Genomic DNA, 9141 nt, shown 5'->3' on the forward strand with positions numbered 1-9141 from the left:
ATGTAATATCTAGGAAAGAGACCGCGGAAAGAGAAAGGGAAGAAGACCCAGCCTCCCAACCGATGCGCCGCAAGCGCGTAGGACGGAGGCGTTTGGCGTACGACCGTCGACTTCCCCCTTAAGGGTATCCGTGGGCGGCAGGCTCGGGGACGCCTGTCGCCTACACGAGGGTCCCTGGGATGGCCAGTACGCCGACTTAATGGCGCACTTTTAAAGTGACAGAGGAATACTTCCTCCGAAGTCGAGTCCAAAGATCGGACAGCCGCTGGCGGGGTTTCGGAAGCATGGTCTCGGTCGTTTCCCGTGCCCCGCCTTATAGCTTTGAGGCGGCAAACAGAGGGGTTTTAGTGGGTAAACCTGGGGTCTCATTAGCCCACAACAGGGAGTCCCACATAACCATCCCGGCCCGTCCCCGCGCCGGGTGGTATGCGTAACGCATTTCCCCTCTTAAAAAAAAAAAAAAAAAAGGTTAAAAGAAGGCGGCCAATGCTGTTTCCAAAACACAACCGAAAGAGAAACAGCAACCAAAGAAGGTACGCAAACTAGTGCCCCCGCGTTCGTCAGCGGTGGTTCTGACACTGCTCCCAGAGGCAGTTGAAAGGGGGGTGACGTATGCGAATGTACTTACGGAGGCCAAGAGTAGGGTTGACTTGGCTGGACTCGGCATTTCTGCATTGCGAATCAAACGCGCGATCACTGGGGGCACCGTTCTAGAGGTCCCAGGAACTACCAGTGGTGATAAGGCCGACCAACTGGCCAGAGCGCTTGCGGAAAAGCTGGGTCCAGAAGCTGTTCGTGTATCAAGACCTGTCAAATGCGCAGAGCTCAGGTTGACAGAGTTGGACGACTCAATAACGCCCGAGGTGGTAGTAGCTGCGATCGCCAGCGCCGGCGAGTGCTCAACAGACCTGGTAAAGACTGGTGAGGTTCGTCGCGGTATTAGAAGACTCGGCACTCTGTGGGTGCGCTGCCCTGTTACCGCAGCCAAGAAAGTCACACAGGCTGGTCGCCTTGAACTCGGCTGGGGCCTCTCGGCTAAAGTTAGCCTTCTTGAAGAAAGACCCATGAGGTGCTTTCGCTGCCTGCAGATGGGGCATGCTGGGGTTCAATGCACAGCGACTGAAGACTACAGTAACCGCTGCTATAATTGCGGTCAACCAGGACATAAGAGGTCAGCGTGCTCTGGATCAACTCAATGTATCCTGTGTCATGCTGCAGGCAAACCTGCGGACCATAAAATCGGGTCCAAAGCTTGCACCAACCCTAGCCCAAAGAATACAAAACGCGCTGGCGATGGCCCCCGGGCCCCCTCCCAGGCTGTTATCCCTTCCACCGGTGCGGTGGAAGAAGATGAGATGGACATTGTAACGACCGACAATTAATGACAATTAAGGTGTTGCAAACTAACCTTAATCACTGCGCCAGGGCTCAAGATCTGCTTTTACAATCCCTGGCTCAGTGGAGTATTAATGTGGCAGTTGTGGCTGAGCCGTACTCAGTCCCACCGCGAAGCGATTGGGTGTCTGATATAGACGGAGTTGTCGCATTGATGGCAAGAGGAGGCACATTCGAAAACGTTGTCCGGGGGAAAGGTTATGTGTCGGCAAATTATGAACGTGTCACTTTTGTCGGCATCTACTTCTCTCCGAATCGCTGTTTGGCTGAATTCGAACGGTTCCTGGCGGAGGTAGGCGCCCGAGTCAGCCAGCTTTATGGCCGGGGGTCAGTGGTCGTCGCTGGAGATTTTAACGCGAAGTCCACTGCGTGGGGTTCGCCGGCGACGGACGTGCGCGGTGAGGTCGTTGAAGAGTGGGCACTTGCGTCAGGGCTGACTCTAGCCAACCAGGGAGTCGCTAACACGTGCGTGCGGCAACAAGGCGGATCAATAGTGGATCTGTCTTTCACAAATGCCGCCCTGGCACGCTGTGTCCATGATTGGAGGGTACTGGAAGATGTGGAGACGTTGTCCGATCACCTGTACATTCGTTACGACGTCTCCACATCGCCATCAGTTCAAACTGGCCAAAATTGCAGGCTACCGATTGGCGGCGGAGGTCCAAGATGGGCTCTCGGCAAAATGGATCGAGACCTTCTTTTAGAGGCGGCTATTGTACAGGCGTGGCTTCCTTCGCCGGAAGGCGAAGTAGTGGTGGAGACGGAAGCATCCTGGTTCCGGGATGCCATGACACTAATATGCGATACGGCGATGCCCCGAGCCAAGCCTCCACCACAAAAACGAAAGGTGTACTGGTGGACTGCTGAGCTTGCACAAATGCGCAAGGACTGTACAGCCGCGCGGCGTCGGTACACAAGGCAGAGGCGCCGACGAACAGACGAAGACGCAGAAAGGAACCTTTACGCCTTGTATAAGGAGGCAAAGAAGTCCCTAAAAGCCGCCATAGGAAATGCCATGGACGCTGCGAGAGAAGCATTCCTGGACACCTTGAATGTGGACCCGTGGGGCCGGCCCTACAAGCTCGTAAGGAACAAATTGCGCTCCTGGGGCCCCCCGCTCACCCAAACGTTAGAACCAGAGTTTGTCAGCGACGTTGTCTCGGCATTGTTCCCTAGGGGAAGAAACAACAGGCCGCCAGCAATGGCACCACCACGAGCAGATGAAGTGGAGGAAGCTGAAGTGCCACCTGTAACAACGGTTGAGTTTGGCGTAGCAGTGATTAAGATGCGAGCCAAGAACACTGCCCCCGGCCCAGATGGAGTCCCTGGCCGCGCTTGGGCTCTCGCGTTGAAAGAACTGGAGCCGCGTCTTATCCGTCTCTTCACGGCATGCCTGGAGCAGGGCCGCTTCCCAGTAGCATGGAAATCGGGAAAACTGGTCCTGCTAAAGAAAGAGGGTCGTCCGTCTGATTCGCCTTCAGCGTACCGGCCGATTGTTTTGCTTGATGAGGTGGGGAAGCTATTCGAGCGCATCATAGCATCCCGCCTCATCAAGCATCTAAGAGAGGTTGGTCCAGACCTGGCCGAAAATCAATACGGCTTCAGGAGCGGCCGTTCTACAGTGGACGCGATTCTGCAAGTGAAAAGGCTTGCACAGGAGTCGATTTCTCGGGGCGAGGTCGTCTTGGCTGTGTCTTTAGACATAGCCAACGCCTTCAACACCATGCCCTGGGAAACTGTAAATGAAGCTTTGCGCTACCACAGGGCTCCTCCTCACCTGGCCCATATCATCAGGGCCTATTTAAGTGAGCGATTTGTGATCTGGCCTGGGCAGCGAAATTGGGGACAGAAAAGGATGGAGTGCGGTGTCCCTCAAGGATCGGTTTTGGGCCCGCTACTTTGGAATGTCGGCTACGACTGGGTCCTGCGGGGGGCAAACCTTCCTGGAGTTGACGTGTTTTGTTATGCCGATGATACGTTGGTGACGGCCCGCGGGCCCAGTTTCCGAGATGCGGCCATTCTGGCAACTGCGGGTGTAGCCCACGTTGTCAACCGAATAAGGCGGTTGGGCCTGGAAGTCGGCCTACAGAAATCCGAGGCCATTTGTTTTTATGGCCACCGTAGAGGTCCTCCGGTAGGAGCCCAAATCATAGTAGGCGGGGTCCCGATTGCTGTCAAGCCGACCTTGCGCTACCTGGGCGTCATACTTGACAGCAAATGGAACTTTCGGGCCCATTTCGAACACTTGGCTCCAAAACTGCTCAGTACAGCGGCGGCCCTGGGGCGTATACTCCCGAACTTGGGAGGGCCCAAGGCTTCATGCCGCCGTTTGTACACGGGAGTCGTTCGCTCCATGGCGTTATATGGCGCACCCGTCTGGGCTGACGCCATTGGAAGGCAAAACGCTACCCAGCTGAGAAAAGCGCAAAGAGCAATGGCGCTGCGGGTAATCCGGGGATACCGTACCATATCTACGGATGCTGCGTGTGCTTTAGCGGGATCCTTGCCCTGGGACCTCGATGCAAGAGCCCTCGCAGCTGTTTACCGCTGGCGCGAGGATATGCATGAGAGGGATGAGGCACCAGCACCAAGAGAAATTGATGGACGGCGCGAAGCAATTCGGCTGGAAATGGTGGACATTTGGGAGGAGAGACTGGCGCATCCGATTGCTGGTCACCTAACTATAGAGGCAATACGTCCGGTCCTAAAACAATGGCTTGACCGGGACCATGGCCCTATAACATTCCGAGTGACGCAGGTCCTCTCAGGACACGGATGTTTTGGACGATATCTGTGCAACAGATTGGGCCGAGAACCGACGCCGATATGCCACGGGTGCGGTGCTGCCGAAGACACGGCACAACATACGCTGGCTGTATGCCCAGCTTGGACAGAACAGCGGGCCACACTCGTGGCTGTAGTAGGGCGCGACCTCTCCCTGCCTGCCGTGGTGAAAACTATGGCAGACAGCGAGAGATCATGGAAAGCGGTGGTCTCTTTCTGCGAAGATGTAATATCTAGGAAAGAGACCGCGGAAAGAGAAAGGGAAGAAGACCCAGCCTCCCAACCGATGCGCCACAAGCGCGTAGGACGGAGGCGTTTGGCGTACGACCGTCGACTTCCCCCTTAAGGGTATCCGTGGGCGGCAGGCTCGGGGACGCCTGTCGCCTACACGAGGGTCCCTGGGATGGCCAGTACGCCGACTTAATGGCGCACTTTTAAAGTGACAGAGGAATACTTCCTCCGAAGTCGAGTCCAAAGATCGGACAGCCATTGGCGGGGTTTCGGAAGCATGGTCTCGGTCGTTTCCCGTGCCCCGCCTTATAGCTTTGAGGCGGCAAACAGAGGGGTTTTAGTGGGTAAACCTGGGGTCTCATTAGCCCACAACAGGGAGTCCCACATAACCATCCCGGCCCGTCCCCGCGCCGGGTGGTATGCGTAACGCATTTCCCCTCTTAAAAAAAAAAAAAAAGGTTAGGTTAGGTTAGGATAGGTTAGGTTAGGTTAGGTTAGGTTAGGTTAGGTTAGGTTAGGTTAGGTTAGGTTAGGTTAGGTTAGGTTAGGTTAGGTTTTTTTTTTTTTTTTTTTTTTTTTTTTTTTTTTTTTTTTTTTTTTTTTTTTTTTTTTTTTTTTTTTTTTTTTTTTTTTTTTTTTTTTTTTTTTTTTTTTTTTTTTTCCTATGCTTCTACCTCCAACATGATCGGAGCCTGTATTTTCTGGTTTCTCTTTCATGCCAGTTCTCGCTTATTTGCTTCTCGCACTTTCATTCTACATACAATTCTTTCTTGCATTCATCATCTTTCGTACTTTTTTGTGGGTGGGATTCCCACCTATATCTCTATCTCTATCTATACTATATATATTCTATTTATTTATTTATTTTCATTTCTCATGAGATTCGGGATGGGTGGGTGAATCAATTTCAACACATATCTTTTATTGTTTTACAGTTTTGTCACATTTCTTACATCTATTTCCCTTAAACTATATTTATTACATGTTCTTAGTACTATTTTTTTTTTTTTTTTTTTTTTTTTTATTGCATTATATAAACTTTTATGCTTAACATTAATATAATCATTATATTATGTAAACATAATTTATGAGCTCTCGTTTCGTTTTGCTACTTGTTTACAAATTTTTTCACAATAGTTTAAGAATTCCTCTCTGTTAGCTGATGTTATTAACTCTTTCATATTTGCTAGTTTTAAGTTTAAGTTTAATTTCATTTCCAGGTCAAACCGCATTTGGTCATGGACAGGACACTCCAGCAAGATATGCGGCACCGTCTCCCTGACTGCGGGGTCACATATGCACGACGGGCTCTCTTTACATTTAAATCGATGTAGGTATTCCGAGAACCCGCCGTGGCCCGTCATCAGTTGGGTTCTTATACCTGTTGGCTGTATTTTCCGTACCATTTTGTAGGCATTTACTGCGTCCGGGAAAAATAATTTTGTTCCAGAGGCGGTGTCGCTATCGACATATCTCCGGTTCCATTCCTCAATCGTTGCCGTTCGAATGGCTCGCTTTACGAATGAAACCGGACACCTGTCGTAATTTGGTTTTCGCTTTGACCCAACGGCGGCCTCCTTTGCCAACACATCCGCCCTCTCGTTCCCTTCCAGTCCGGCGTGAGCCTTTATCCAGTGCAAGGTTACCATTTTGCCCTGCCGGGATGAGGTTCGAAGGTTATCCCTGGCTTCTACTGCTAGAGGGTGGAAACATTTTCGATTTTGGATTGTTTGGAGGGCCGCCATTGAGTCACTGTAAATTCCAAATGTCTTTTCCCTGCTCGCTGTGATCTCTCTCGTAGCTTTGCACAGCGCCAAGAGCTCAGCCTGGTAGACTGTGCATTGTTCGGAGAGAGCAAGTTTGTGGGCTTTGATCTCAGTTTCGCCTTTCCATATGGATAACGCGGCCCCAACCTTGCCCCCAATCTTGCTCCCATCCGTAAAGATGCGAACTTGGTAATTACTGTAGCTGTCTACTTGTTGTTGGTCTACCAGACTTATGACTTCCAGGTCGCTGTGCTCAGCCGGGTGGGGTGCTTCCATGGCCGAAGACATCCGTTCTACCTCCCGATCCAGCAGTGCCGACTGGGGCACTCCTTTCTTTGCCTCGTACAAAGAAGCCGCCTCTTGAACTCTGAGGTCTAATGGGAGCATCCCAGCGAGCAGCAGTGCTGAGTTTAATGAGACTGTTCTATATGCCTTGCATATCTTTTGGGCAAAACCTCTTTGTACGGTGTTAAGCTGTTTTATCACTCCCAGTTTTTTGGCGGCGGGTGCCCACGCGCTTGCGGCATATAGAACGACCGGCTCCACTGCCGCCGTGTAAATAGTGCGGATGACCTCCGGGTGCAACCCCCAGCTTACACGGGCCGTCCGGGCCAACTTTTTATACATATTAAGAGCCTTCCTACAGACGCCCGCCACATGCTGGTTGAATGTTAGCTTGTGGTCGATGGTGAGGCCCAGTATTTTTATTTCGTTTGACATGGCTATGTTCACCCCGCCCATGCTCAGGCGTGGTGCATCGAATTTTAGTTTTCTAGTAATTACCATTGCGCATGTTTTGTGTGGAGCAAATTTCAGTTTGTGGTCGATGCCCCACGTCCGAACATGTTCGAGGGTCGCATTTGCCTGCGTTTCTATGTCTAGGGCCGTGTCGCCATCGAAAATCAACACCACATCATCCGCGAACGCCTGGCAGAAGACTCCGTTCTGCTCCAGTTTTCTCAGCAGAGGGTCCAGGAGGAGATTCCACAGAATGGGTCCCCCTATGGATCCCTGGACACACCCCTTGTTTGTGCCTTTGTTATATTCTTGTCCAGCGTATCTCACTGTTACTTTCCTATTTTCTAGATAGCTGTCGATGGTTCGTCTCAAGTTCATCGGGCAGTCTTCTTCTGACAGTCTCGTTTTTATGGCAGGCCACCATGCGCTGTCGAAGGCTCCCTCTATATCCAGTGATATCATGGTAAGCAGCTTTCTTGCTTTTAATTTACCTTGTATGTGCTGCATCAGGTCATAGAGGGAGTCTTCGGTGCTTCTTTGGGGCATAAAACCGTACTGCTTAGGACTGATTTTTGGTAGTATATGGTGCTTGAGGCGGGCCACCAACATCTTCTCATATATCTTGCCCAAGACAGGCAAAAGCCCAATCGGCCTGTAAGATTTGGGCAAAGTATAGGACTCCTTACCGGGTTTTTTGAGTACTACCACTGTGGCCTCTTTCCATATCTTTGGAAAGTAATAGTGTTCAAGGCACTTATTTAATAGTGCCAGGAAGAAGTCGGGACTACATTTTATGGCTTGGACGCATATGTCGGCGGTGAAGCCGTCGGATCCTGGTGCCTTTTTTGGATTAAATGACCTCATCGTCGCATTAAGCTCGCTCTGCGTAAACGGGGGGTCATGTTTTTCATCATGATGCCTCACGTTTACTTTTTGCGCTAAGTCTCTGATGCGACGATGGTTCATCGTATCCTCTTTTTCGCTGTCATCGGGATAAAAGGTTCTGGCTAGTAACTCCACCGATCCTCGTTCATCCAACGTTTTTCCCTCGTTCTGTAACAGCTGGTCTTCCTCTCGCTTAGTAATTCTTCCCATCACCCTATATATCCCCTCCCACACTCCCTCCCGATCCTGCTTACAGCAAAACTCCTTCCAACTCTCCGTCTGTGCAATTCGTACAGCATTCTCATATTCTTCTTTTTCTTTCAGGTAGAGGTCGATCACCATTGCTCTCCGGATGGGCGCGGCATTGCGAATTCTGCGCTTTTTGGTGGCTACGCTTCTTTTCTTCTCTGCAAGTTCCTGGGACCACCATGGCAAGGTGAGTGTGTTTGCGTTCTTTTTGTTTGGTATAGTACTTTTACATGTGTTCGTAATGGCTTGTGTGTAATTGTTTAATATTTCGTCTATTTGTTCTGTGTTGTGTACATTTTCCAGGTGTTGTGTAGTGAGTAGAGTGTCTTGCAAAGCTTGGGTCAGTTTCCCATGAAACTGCTCCCAGTTTGCTTTTCTCGTGTTATAAATGCGTGTTGTTCTGTGTATGTTAGTTCCTTTCGATGGTTTTAGGTTTATTTTAAAAGTAATACCGTTGTGGTCTGAACTTGTAAGGCCTTCGTTCACTTGCCAGTTTTCGACTAATTCGAGCGTATCAACAGAGCACAATGTTACGTCCACATAGCTGCTGTACCTTTTTCCACCTCTTATTGTATCAAATGTTGGAGTTGTACCTGTATTCAGGATCTGGAGTTCTAGTTCCTCTAGCAGTCCACTCAGCTCTTTCCCTCTCTCGTCTTCGATTTGGCTTCCCCACCAGGTACTTTTGGCATTGAAATCGCCTCCAGCGATGATCTTTACCTGACCCATCTCTTTATGCACTTTTTTGAGGTGTTCAAGGTATTCCACCATGGGTTTATCAGGCTCGAAGTACAGGGACACCATCACTATTGTCCAGGCTATTGTTCGGGCTTTCACCACTACGATGTTCTTTGTGGTGAGGTCAGGGTATTGTGTGACGTCGAGATCATCATCGAAGATCATGACCGCCGCTTTCACAGGTCCCTCTTCCACTTTTTTGTCTTGAAAGATCCTAACCCCTGGGTATCCCTGCACCTCTCCTTCCTTCCCCACATAGGGCTCCTGAATCATCGCGATGGCCGTTTTGCGCTTTTTGGCTTCCAGCAAGAGTTCGGTAGTAGCCAGTTTGCTGCGCTGGAGGTTTGCCTGCATA

This window comes from Cydia fagiglandana, chromosome 12 (assembly GCF_963556715.1).
Source record: "Cydia fagiglandana chromosome 12, ilCydFagi1.1, whole genome shotgun sequence".
In the NCBI taxonomy this organism is placed as follows: Eukaryota; Metazoa; Arthropoda; class Insecta; order Lepidoptera; family Tortricidae; genus Cydia; species Cydia fagiglandana.